The 12,690-nt window shown below is 41.4% G+C and overlaps 1 long non-coding RNA gene across 9 annotated transcripts; it reads left to right on the plus strand.

The window, feature by feature from the left end:
- Nucleotides 1–2,264: 2,264 nt before the first annotated feature.
- Nucleotides 2,265–11,644, plus strand: LOC125534450 (uncharacterized). 9 transcript variants are annotated; one of them, XR_015617661.1, is made up of 9 exons: nucleotides 2,265–2,777; nucleotides 2,886–2,927; nucleotides 3,014–3,467; nucleotides 3,782–3,846; nucleotides 4,143–5,437; nucleotides 6,130–6,209; nucleotides 6,875–8,275; nucleotides 8,472–8,728; nucleotides 9,295–11,644. It is a non-coding gene; the product is annotated as an uncharacterized LOC125534450 (long non-coding RNA). The 9 variants fall into 9 exon arrangements; XR_015617660.1 differs by having other exon boundaries at nucleotides 6,130–8,275; nucleotides 9,295–11,640; XR_007294489.2 differs by having other exon boundaries at nucleotides 4,143–6,209; nucleotides 9,295–11,638.
- The last annotated feature ends 1,046 nt before the right edge of the window (nucleotides 11,645–12,690 follow it).

Raw genomic sequence — 12,690 nt, forward strand, 5'->3', positions numbered from 1 at the left:
AGGCGAAATACGCCGAGTCGGCTGCCGTGCGCGTGCAAGAGTCCATCGAACACTGCCTCGCCGACGCCAAGACCAGGGCCGCCCTGCGAGAAGAGAAAACTGAGGCGAGGTGCGCTGTTTTGATGACGAACAAAGCCGTCAAACTCGAGTTGCTCCGAACCAATGCCGCGGCAAAACTCAAAGCTCAAGACGCGAAGAAGAGGAACAACGACCTCGCCTTCTTGATGGGCGCCGCTGACATGCTTCAGAGCGGCGACGAGAAGCTCAAGGCGTGGTTCTTGGCGGAGCGCGACCTCATCCTGAATCAGATACCGCCGCGCTGACTCCTTCCAGCCCGCGTACGCCGACGACGACACCGCCGGAGGTTGAGCTCGACATTTGATGTACTTCTTCCGCGTTCTTCCTTTTCTGTATGCCGAACTACTGCGTGTCCTTTTATTTGATCGCCAAACTGTGGCACCGAATCGCCGAACTACTGCGATGATCGCCTGTTTGTTGTTTCTTTTGACAGGGAACGATGGAGTTCGAATATGGGGTGCCTTGGGGGGTGACACCTAGGGGCGTGGCTGGGGAGAAACGAACCCCAGGGGGTGACTCCTTCCAGCCCGCGTACGCCGACGACGACACCGCCGGATGTTGAGCTCGACGTTTGATGTACTTCTTCCGCGTTCTTCCTTTTCTGTACGCCGAACTACTGCGTGTCCTTTTATTTGATCGCCAAACTGTGGCACCGAATCGCCGAACTACTGTGATGATCGCCTGTTTGTTGTTTCTTTTGACCGGGAACGATGGAGTTCGAATATGGGGTGCCTTGGGGGGCGGCACCTAGGGGCGTGGCTGGGGAGAAACGAACCCCAGGGGGTGATCTAGCGCCGGCTCGCCCTTAGGCCACTCTTTTTCGACACCCTAGGGGGCCGAACGGCTGGAGATGCTCTTAGTTTCAGCCAATTTCGATCCATCGGCAAGCCGATCTATATGCATGTATTCATGTGTTGCGGCTATATATAACGGCGACACGTGTGATGGCTGCCATGGCAGCTTTACTAGCGGCCTAACAGGCGATGGACGGGAGTAACGCTGCTCTTCCATGTTTTCGATCTCACCCTTTTGATGCAGGAGACTTTGGCATCGGTCCATAGGATTGATATAAACATTCATATTCTTTCTTGAGAAAAAGGCAGCTGTTCTTTCATTTGATCATAGAAAAAAATATCAGATGAAAAGAAAAGGAAATGGATCAGATGAAAAAAAACTAGCATGGATATTCATTATTTCCCTACATTCGAAATTAATTATATTTACTAAATCAATTGAAGTCTTGCCCAGGCTACAATTATTGGCAATACCCTTTTACAATGATGTTTCACAGATTTGATCATATTCGTCATACTACATAAGCATCGCTGGTATTTTTTTTCTTTTTTTTAATGTTGTGGTCGTGTATGTTTAGTATTTACATGAGCAACCGAGATTAACTATTTTTAACCCTTCCAGATCATCATCTTGCGATCCTATTGGCAATACCCTTTTACAATGATGTTTCACAGATTTGGTCATATTCGTCATACTACAAAAGCATCGCTGGTATTTTTTTTCTCTTTTTTAATGTTGTGGTCGTGTATGTTTACGATTTACATGAGCAACCGAGTTTAACTATTTTTAACCCTTTCAGATTGATCATCTTGCGATCCTGCCTTGCTGAATAATTACTGCATATTTGACCCTCCATTCTTTGTTCGACATTATTTTTATGAGAATATTTTATTTTCTAACCAATAGTTAAAACACGCAAAAACTGTAAACACATGAACATTGTATTTAACGGTCAGTTGCATTTGATGTGCTTTAGCCAATTCTGGTATGAAGTTTCTGTTATAGCTCGGTTGCTTTTGTTTCATATAACTGGTGCTTTCTGAATATGCACACAAAAAAATCTTTCAGATGCCTGTCTAATGTGAGCTCTATCGAAATGTATGGATAGCACATGTGTATACTGACGACGTTGTTTCTAATGCATGTACTTATTCTCCATGAAGTAATTATTTGTTTAAAGGTAATTTTCAGGTCATGTTCCTTCAACACTACTGGGAACCGCTGAAAAACTGTACAATGGTGAAGACCATTAAACCCAATAAGAGTCGCACAAATGGCCATCCCTGGCATTAGACACGTCATCATGGGGTACTATTCTGGGAGGCCAATCGGGAGATCCTCAGAGCAGTTTCTGGTGTGGGATTAAAATAAAGAAAGAAAAGACCTCTTACTTCTCATCCAACGCAACTTCCCCTCTCCCTCGTTCTTTCCACCCATGAGTGGCGGCTAGGGTTGCCGCCGTCGGAGGCGCCACTGGCTCGCCGGCCGCCTCTGCCCCATCCCCCCTTTCCTCTCCTAGGCTCCTAGGCGGGCACGCCACCCCCTATTCCTTGTCTTGCCTCGTGGCCTGAGTTAAGCGGCGGACCTCCAAGTCCAGGTCAGTGGAAGTGGCCGCCATGGGGGCCATCAGCTGCCTTATGGCCGAGGGGCGACGACCATGCCAAGGGAGATGACGGTCCAGTCGATGGCGTCACGGTTCGGCTTGGCTTGGCGACGGCGTTGTAGCTCGCTATCGGCGGCCACCCTCTCTTCCTTAGGTCGGCCACCCTCTACCACTCTGAAGTGTTCATGATTTTTGTAGGATTTATTTGATTAGGCAGATCTAAAACGGATTTGATTTTGTTGGATATGAGGTGTCCATGTCCCAGATCCATAACATACCTGAGGAGATGATTCCAGCAGGGGTATGTATAATTGATGTCATGAATTCCACTGCTCGAGGGCAAAAGATTCCTCTCTTTTCTATTGCTGGGACTCCTCATAATGAAATTCCTGCTCACATTTGTCGTCAGGCTGGTCTTGTCAAGAGGTTGGAGAAAGGAAAGCATGCAGAGGTAACCATCTCTTTGAAAGAGACCATTTTTTTCAATCATAACCAAATCATTGCTTGTTGATTGATCTGATTTCTTTGAGGTGCCAGGGTGGTTGTGAAGATGAAAATTTTGCTATTATGTTTGCTGCTATGGGAGTGAACATGGAAACAAACCCAATTCTTCAAACTTGATTTTGAAGAGAATGGTTCCATGGAGAGGGTCACCCTCTTCCTGAACTTGGTATTTACATTCTGTTTGTTAAACAGACTTTCCTGCAGCAAGACAAGAAATGTTACTGCTCAAATAATTGCTTATGCTGCTACAATTTATGTAATAATGTTTTAGCCGTCTCCTAAACAAGATTTGACTTGGTCAATGTCAAAGAGAATATAATTTAACACCCTGCTCCTGTTTGTCTTTTAGGCAAATGATCACACGATCAAACGTATCATCACCCCTTGAATTTCCCTAACAACAGCGGAATATTTGGCATATGAATGTGGGAAGCACGTTCTTGTCATCTTGACATATAAGAGTTCATATGCAGATGCACTTCATGAGGTATTGCCCTTTATATGTCATCAACTAGAAAATAATTTCATTGAAGTGTGTTTTCAATCAATTAGTTCTTCCTTGGAGTACAGTTGGTCCTGATGTTTTGCTAGTGACATGAATAATTAATGGTTTTTTGGGAAGGGCTGATAAAAAAGATTGTCTTTATTACACAGTAAAATACCATCCATCTAATTGTAAAAATCTGGGAGGTACATTTGTCTGGATATTCATTTGCATAACAAATGTTTTGAGTGGATATGCAAGATTGTTGGCATCGAAGGTTTTGACTCCTAGCTTCCAATTGGGGTTTATTGTTGTAGATTTGCTAATTTGCGCTGGCGGCCAGTTGGACAACTGTGGCTGCTCAATGACCATCAATCATCAGGTACGAGTTGGCATCTAAAATTCATAGGCTTCTAGGGTATGCTGCAAATTATTGCCAGACGGATGTAAAATTTCTCTTCGTTCATCTCTCCCGGTTGTGCTGCTGGTACTACTGTTTCTTGGTTTTGTCTCAAGAAAACAACCACAACCTATTTTGCTTGATCGCCCAGTTTTGCGTATATATAGCTTTGGTTGTTCTTACCTAGCCTTTTATATCCGCCATAAATATTTCTTATTATGATTATTTGCTTTGTGTTCTTGATTATTTGATCTGTGTTCTTAATTGGGATGAGCTAGGAGGAACAGACAACATTTAGCTTCCGGGATCTCTGTTTCAAATGACTCGATGCGGCCTTGGCGATGGTCCTGCTAGAGAGTTCGTCGATGGCAGCAGCAAGCAGTCCCAAGGCATAGGTAAGCTCCTTTGTTTGATATATTTTAGCTTCGTCCAGCAGGATGGGCAACCGTCTTCTTCTCTTCAATTAATCATATCTATCTGTGTAGGTTTCACTGGATTTAATTTTAGTTTTGTCTGCATTGAGTTGTTTGTTGTTTGATTATTTTATCAAGTGGAACCTGGCTTCTCATGGACCTCCCAGCATTTACCTAAGCAATGGTTACTATACTATACACATCAACTACACTTGCGGAGATCTGAACTACAAATTGCCCTAATGGTGTATTGACTCTGAAATATCATGCACAATCATGTACATTAAATGTTTGAATAAGTAGGATGTTCTTGCTTAACATAGTTTACTGCAGCAAATACTTTGTATGTGCTTCCAAAGTTCTCTTGCTTGCCGGCCGCTTCTGTTGCATCATTCTGGCAACCTGAGAGTAAACTGCTGGAGGTGATATAACGTTCTCCCTTCCATTGCATGGTTTGCTGCCAATGCTCACTATTCTTTTGCATTTCTTCTATGGCTAAAAGTCGTCCAACAATTTTCATATGTACCTGCTTCTTCTGCAGATGTTATTGCATTAGCGAACTGCTCGTCTATAATTTTTTCTCTGCGAAATAAATACACATGCATAATTTTTATTTTATCATCTGCAATTCTGGTTTATTTTATAGTCTTGGTTGAGGTCCACTTTATTAGCCAAGAAATTATCTATTTATTTGATTTGCCTAAATAGACAGTAAGGTCTACTATTTTTATTTTATTGGAGCCATAGTTTGATTGAACCATACTGAAGTTACAAGTAATTTCTGTTTTTACATCTGTATATTTGATTTGCTTCATGTTCTTGATTGAGACAAGTGGGGAGGAACATCGACTATTTTGCTAGGCAATCACATCTAAGACAAAACATCCACGGTTGTTGTATGAGTAAAAGCTATACAAAATACTTTTAAGGAGGAAGCAATATATGTGTTTTCTTTTCGCTTCCTTGCTCTTGCTTAGTCCAGTCTATTTTATTCACAAAGGAATCAACTGATATTCTCTTTTCTTCGGCAGCCGGAATTCGAAATTTCAAGTGCTTTGATGTAGATAGTGATTACAATGTGGCCAGGCCTTGAGGATTTTTTCAGGTTTTGTAACAGGAAGTTATCTCTAAAAACTATTTTTCATGGTTGCTATCAAATGGTATGTTAATATTCCCTTGGCTTCATTACTTTGGTCCAGCTTTGTTTTTGTTAGATCAATCATGTTGAGTTCGCGCATTCTGTTGATCTAACACGATGAAAGTATAGAGATACGTTGACACACCAGCACATTCCATAGTCATACATGTTAATGTTTGTATCCCTTATTGATATACTTGACCGTTCCGAATTACCGATAGTCATACAAGTTAATATTATTATCCCTTATTGATATACTCGACTGTTCAGAATTACCGCTAATCTTCAGCGGTTACCAAATAATTGGAGAATCTGGATCTTGGTGCTTGATTTTGGCATCTATGGTACATGGCTTGATATGTTTTTCTCGGTTCTACTTTATGGTACATGGCTTGATGAAGGCAATTCTACTTTATGGTACATGGCTTGATATGTTTTTCTCGATTCTGTTTGTAACTGATTTGTACTCCTCCATATCCACCATGTTTGACATATTAATTCTGTAATTCTATAATCATGCATTAAGAATGGCAAGTGTATCATTAGTGTTGCTTCTACTGGTACATATTGTCATATTAGTTGAGTTATCAACTGCTGCTATCATATGCTTAGTAAAGTCCCTACCATTGAATGCTAATTTAAATACAACAACTCACCCACTGATGATGCCATTGAGCCCTGTTCGTACTAAAAATTGTTATTTTCTCGCTCTAGGTGTCAGTTAACTAAATCGACAACAATCAGAGTTTAAAGTCCTCCTTGTCACAACCGGCAGTGTCCGGTCCTGGCTGAAGGTAGGAGCTGCTTTATGCATTGTTCATGTTGTGTTCTTTACCTTTTTTGTGAGTTTTGCACAAAAGTTTCTCCAGTTACAGGCTTAAAAGGATCGGTTTGCATGGAACAATGTTCAGAACCTAATATAACTAAATGTCAGTTGCCTGCTCAGTACACTCTTTCAAAGTTGTGAGCGGATAAATTGTGGTTATAGAGAGTAGAGTTTGATTCATTGCCTGATGTAGGAAGGTAGGATCGAAGTGCTTTTTCAGCTATGGTAATCGCCATGGTTTTCTTTTTGGCTTCTTATGCATAAGATCTAATTTTAGTTTTAAGTGTTACCCAAACAGAGGAGTATTTATATTTGCAGCAGCACTTTGTGGATCATAACGGGCAAATATTTTTGTAGAAGATAAGTCAGGTTTAGAACCTTTGAGTACGACAACTAAAAACTAAAAGTAAATCCATTGTATATATTCAAGAGTGGTTATAGCTCTTTTATGATTAGTTTCAAATACCTATGACTTTTTAAGCTGCACTTTTAATAAGAAGTCACTGTTTTGTAAGAAAGTATTTTGATGGAATTATGTATATGGCTACTTGGAAGTCACTGTTTTGTAAGAAAGTATTTTGATGGAATTATGTATATGGCTACTTGGTTCTGATGTTTTCTGGAATTGTGCAGACTTGGTAGTCACAATGGAGTTCTGAGACAGGAATCTTGATCATTTCTAACAAATGATAATAGTATGTTGTATCACTTTAGTTGATTCAGATTTCAACCATACTCTGTTTTGCTTTCTGCAAGGCCAGGATTGTACCATTCTTTTAGGAAGACAAGGTCTTCTCTCTTGTTGTTTGGATGCACTGTGCACTTATACATGAGCAGTATTAATCAGTACTCTCCACTTTGTTAAGACCTGCTTGGTATAAGTTATTGGAAATGTGTGGAATACATATTCTGGTGAAATCTTATATATCTGATTCTGTCATAATAAGCATTGCATATATTATTCACATAGGTCATACAGTTTCTCATAGGACTTCTATACAATACATCTCAGTATACTATTACATTTGATCAAAATATTAAGCTGAGATTCCTTTTCAATTCTTCGACACAGGAGGAATGTACAACACGGAGATTCATCTGTTCTATCTACTACCCCTATAAAAGCACGAAAGGGCGGAGAACCAATTCATCTCATCCGTCAAATAATGTGATCTGATGGTCTAAATCGCTCCAATCTATCAAACGTGTTTTACACTTTAATTACCCATGATGCCACTCCATGTCTCTGCTAACCCACCGATCTCACACTATTCCATCCGTACCCTTGGTCGTCCCAGAGCATGATGCCACGATCCATATGCCATCTCTCCCGTATTGCTGCCGCCAACCGCTCGGAGGGTCACCGACCACGGCTCTTCCTCTCCGCCGCCGCCCCACGCCGTTGCCACACCGCTGTAACCGCCCGCATCTGCTTAAGCGTGGGTCGCGGGAGGTCCTTCTCCGTCCGAGCGGCTGCGCCGCCGAGGTAGCAGTGGGGGTCGTCCCGGCCGCCACCCAGGAACCGCAGCCCTCCTCCCGCCGCGCAGGCTCCGCGACGAGGCCCTGCTGGCACGCCCAGCCGCCACCACCAGGGCCGCGGGCCGCTCAGGGGCTCAGCCGGCGGCCGTCGCCCAGGGGCCAATCCAGACGCGCGCCGGCAGACATGGCCCGCTCGCCGGTTGCTCTGCGGCTGGAGGAGAAGTTCGACGATGAGGCGAGGTACAGGGACTACGAGAACGAGGAGGAGGATGAGGGGCAGGGGAGGTTCGCTGGGGGGACACGGTCGGTGATGCCATGCCCAAGCCGCCCGCTGGCGGCCAGTGCATTGCTGCCGCCTCCAAGCGCAACGTGAACATCGTCACGTGCTCCACATTTAGTTTTCTACTAGCTAGCGGTTCATACTTTAAATGCATTATCCAAGTTCATCTTGCAAATTTGAGCAGATTGATGAGCGAACAATCTAATGCATAATCAGGAGGGTGTTCAGCAGCACGCAGGATCACGAGTGCTTGGCTGCTTGCTCCCGGTCTACATGTAATTAACCACACTCTACCAATTAGTTGCAAACTTGCAATGTTCATAAGTGATTCCCCTCTTCTTCGATTACTTCTTTCAGGCCTCTGCAGGTGCTCAAGAGCACAAACTTCAGCAGTTGGATCGATCTATGTCACTAACTACATATATTTTCAATCCCAACAAGCACTTCATTCATTTGTACTTCTCTGCCCAGGGGCCAATCCGGACGCGCTGCCTGCAGGAAGGCCGGGTCCCCGTCGACCACACTCGGGAGGAGAGCGAACGGCTGCTCGAGCAGGCCGCCGCCAATGCGGTGCCCGGCGGCGTGGGCGACGTGTGATAGGTCGTCGTCGCAGCCGTCCGTCAAGTGGATGGTTTCTTACCGTGCGGGAGATGTGCGTACGCAAAATCCCATGCGTGTACGATTGCCCCTGTTCGGACTGGTAGAGGACACCACATGAGGATGAACTGGTGAGAATTTGAATTTGAGTACAATCATTTATGCTAATATCGGTTGATTTCTGTGAGCAATTATGTGCATGTAATACTTTGAAATCTGAATGTCGTCAGAAAAGTTGTACATGTATTTCTACTCAGATTTTTGGACTTTTGTGTGCATCGGGAATGCATAAATTAAGCTATTGCCATTGTCGATCATCTCCTAAACTCTATTACAGGAAGCATCACTTGGTTTTATCCCATATATTGGTATATAAGTATGTTTAGCTTATGTATAGTTGGTAATTTGTCCATGGAAATTGGTGATTTTTATCTTCTGCATCTGTTTTGATCTTTTTAAAGCACATCAGTTAAATTGGTGATTTATTCTGTTAATGTAGAACCAATTTCAGCAAATGATTTTTCTTTGCTACCAGTTAGCTGCAGTCTGCCAGATATTCAGAAAGATTGTCATGTTTGTCTATGTCTTATATCCTAACATCCATTTCTTTCATGATCAGTACAGCTGAACTTGTTAAGAACCTTTACAATGATCATGTTAGTGACTTAACTTCCCTTTTTTTGTGAGGAAACTTTAGACAAGTTGAAGCCGAGTATCAAATATTTTTACTTACAACAACCAAGAGCTACCCAAGGTCCCAGGACCTGATCAGTTGCAGGTTGTGTCGTTCAGGCTATAAAAGACACCAGCTTTGGCCTTCTGATCCTCTTGTGTGCTTTATTTCCACTGAGAATTCGAGTGTTAGAGTTCACAGAAGTCAAGAACAAGGTCACCATCCTTGATTTTTTAGGATAAATATTTTGTAAGTAATGACATCTTGGCTCTGCATTCAATCTACAATCACCTGATCATTAAGTTCAGTTCTGCGAGAGTGCGAGATGCTCCTGTGCTATCATATTAAATGTAGGAGGTACAATCTGCTTGATTACCAGCATACTTTTCCAAGCTTAATTTAGGTTGACTGAACAGCAATAAATTGTTGAAACATATCCTTCAAAGAAAAACTTAGAAAACATTAATATTTTATCCTAAAAAATTATGAATACTGTTATATATGTACATATAGAGTTATAATATGTATGTTTGTAGAAAAGAAGACTGGATGAATCAAAATGGGTTACTTTTTGTTCCTTTGAACCACAAATTTCTCTTTCTTTAGAAATTTGTGCATTGTCTAATGACTTTTTTTATAGACACGGGGAACAACTAGAAATTTGTGCTTTTACTTTGATGCATAACAAATTCACTTGAGAAAAGGATGTTATATAATAGAGCAAACTATAATGCTAATTTAGTAAATTATCACCTAAAGACTAGGTATTGCGGCTGATGTAAACTCAACCGTTCTTTTTTGTTGTTGTTATAGATTCATTGTTCTTGAACTTCCAAAGAACCAGTGAACTTTGTTCTGAACTTTTGAAATATGTTAGGGAGATAATAGTGTGGTACCAAGGAGTAAATCCCTGAACTTGCCCTCTGTGTAAGGCATGTAGCGACGGCATTGGACATGCAACTTTTCATTAAAAAGTAATGTGACTACTATATTCGTGCAGTGGAAGGTTATTATTTTGAACATACTTAGTAGCATTTATGTTATTTTCAATTAGAATATTTCATATAACCATTTTTTATCCTTTGTAAACACAAAGGATGATATTAGCATCATCGTGTATGCTCAATGGCGAAGCTACGTGTTAGCTGTGGGGTCAACTGACCCCACAATTTTTTTGAAAATAAGCCTAAAAACACTGTTCAGTTACTGTTCATAATAAAAAAAATCCAAAAAATACCATTGACCCCACAGACACTTTAGGCTGGCTGAGCCGCTGTTCAGTATGCTGGTGCTCATCAAGGAACAACATATAGATGTATTGTGCCATTTCCGATAAGTCTTAGTGCATTTTGTCATGTTGATATTGGTGAACTAAAACTAACTCCAGTACTTTGATGAATTTTGTGTTTCGTTGATAGTGTCTTGAATCTAAAATCATAAAAGTATGTTGTAGTTGAGACGTGCTTTGTGTATTCTAATGATTCCTGATAAGACGTGCATTGCACATGCACACTTACTATATAAATAAAGCCTTACAAGATTTGCTCTTTTACTGATGGCCTGAGAAGGTCAGAGATGTATAATAGCCGTATTGATCCAAATGACAAGTACGACAGTGCTAACCTGCTTACCTTGAATTTTACCAAAGCATAAGACTAGCAAATTTGTAAATAGTGTTCAGGTATGATTCTTGCATACTGTCGACAAGAGCGCAACGTTTTTCCTAAACTTTTTGTTTTCCTTATTGGTTGAGCTCGGTTTCAACTTTTACCTGAGCAGTTGATAGGCAAGCCTGATGCGGGTGTATGGAACTTATGCAGTTCCATTAGCTCTGGAGTTGTCCAGTATACTACCGAGGCCTACATATTTTGCTGATGCAGGTTGGAGGTGAACATGAACCCTGGCAATCCAAAATAGCAGATATAAAATAACTGCAGCTCAGGCCATGTAATTCTACAACAACCAAGGAACAAGTCTGTTTTTTTAAGCCGACCTCGGCCATGCAATTTAAGTATATATAGGTGCTCTCTATTTTTCAGAGGTGCATGTACTGAGAGTGCCCATGATTCAGGGAAAAAAAGCTAGATAAAGTGGCACAACTTTGTACGAGTGGTACTTGAAGCCAGTGATAGCCCGTTGAAGGATGCTGATTGTGGCTATCCAACTTCAACAACGTGCTTGCAACTCATGAATGGCAAAGTATAACATGCGACCTTTTTTTTTAAAGAAGCCCCTTCAAATTATGTATGCAGTATGCTGTGAATAACTCATGACAAAGCCTTGTTTGTATGCATGTCTTTATGTACTTTCATACTAGCTTGTATAATGTACTCTTGGCCCCCTGCACTGTGGATGAGAGAAACTAAAGGTGGGGCAAAATGGTCACCACCGGCGGACGAAGCTATCTCACTGTGACTCCCACGGGCGGTGTTGTATTTCAGTCCAACAATTCAACTTCTGAAGATAAAATGTAGGCTGAACCCAAGAGGGAACGAATTACAACTACTTTTTTTAAATATCTTTATTCAATGATTGCATCTCTGTCATATTCATGTGGACAATTACTATACCTATTATAAGTTCTTCCGAGTTCACACAAGAAATTAGACATCCTGCATTCTTTACTATATGACTGTGATTTCTTGGATTCGGATTTCCTTGTCCTCTTGAATTTCACATGACATCATCAAAAGATAAGTGATGGGACTTGTAACTCTCCATATTTCTAACTCCCCCAACCCCCACCCCACATCAATTTTCTGGAATCAGAATTCAGAATTCAATACTCACATGAACTTCATAGGCTGCTTTGATCGAGATGACACACATACACCCTTAGTGCTCCCTCCATTCATAAATATAAGGTGTTCTAACTTTGATATGAATCAGATGTAACATGTTTTAGTTAGTTTGTTCACTCATTTGAGTCCGTATATAGTCCACATTAAAATTATCCAAATTATAGTATTTGTGAATCAAGGGAGTAGTATACAGTAAGCTTCATTTCACCCAGGAGAACTTTCTTACATGAAAGTTAATTAGAATTCAATACCCTCATGAATTTTATAGGTTGCTTTGATAAAGACGTGCGTTGCACGTGCACGCTTACTAGTATTCTCAAAAGGTGGATGCGCTGACAAAGTGGCAATCATCTAGACCAATGAAATTACTATTCTACTCCCTTCCATAAAAGTGTTGTGGTTTTAGTTGACTCTTATTTTGAAACGGAGGGAGTAAAAGTTCTCTTACCTTTTGCCCTTGTACAAATGATCCTTATTTCCTATTACCCAATTTTGTGATCATCATGTCTCCTGTATGATATTTTTCCCACTCCTCTTCCTCCCTCTCTCTCTTTCTGATATAGGTTTCCATCTTATGGCAGCTCTCTCCCCCTTTTCCATTTCTTTGTTTTGTAGATGA

This window comes from Triticum urartu, chromosome 2A (genome assembly GCF_056163025.1).
Source record: "Triticum urartu cultivar PI428250 chromosome 2A, HENAU_Tu73, whole genome shotgun sequence".
In the NCBI taxonomy this organism is placed as follows: domain Eukaryota; kingdom Viridiplantae; phylum Streptophyta; class Magnoliopsida; order Poales; family Poaceae; genus Triticum; species Triticum urartu.